Source organism: Nannospalax galili, unplaced genomic scaffold (assembly GCF_000622305.1).
Source record: "Nannospalax galili isolate Female #2095 unplaced genomic scaffold, S.galili_v1.0 scaffold833, whole genome shotgun sequence".
NCBI lineage: Eukaryota > Metazoa > Chordata > Mammalia > Rodentia > Spalacidae > Nannospalax > Nannospalax galili.
The window spans coordinates 962625-962964 of record NW_008333374.1 but is presented as its reverse complement, the minus strand read 5'-3'; positions in this window follow the sequence as shown (position 1 = coordinate 962964).

The window sequence follows — 340 nt, the reverse complement described above, 5'->3', positions numbered from 1 at the left end:
GGGGGGCGGTAGTCGCTGGTTCCCTGGACCACGTCTAGGGACTCTATGTCCTTGAGCGCACCTCAGTTCTGGGGACACTTGTGCCTGGGTTTTGGGTAGGGCTTAAGCGATCAAATTCAGGCTGAAGGTGGGAGGGGACGATCAGTTATGAGTCCTGGGAGGAGGGAGAGCTATGGGTTCGAACCCGTGGGTTGCTGAAGGGCGCGGGTACACAGAACGGAGGAGATTAGCACAAGCATTTAAAAAAATTTATTTTATGTGTATGAGTGTTCAGCCTGCATGTATGCATGTGCACCACGTGTATGCCGAAATTGACCCTGCCCCTTTAGGACCTGTTAAG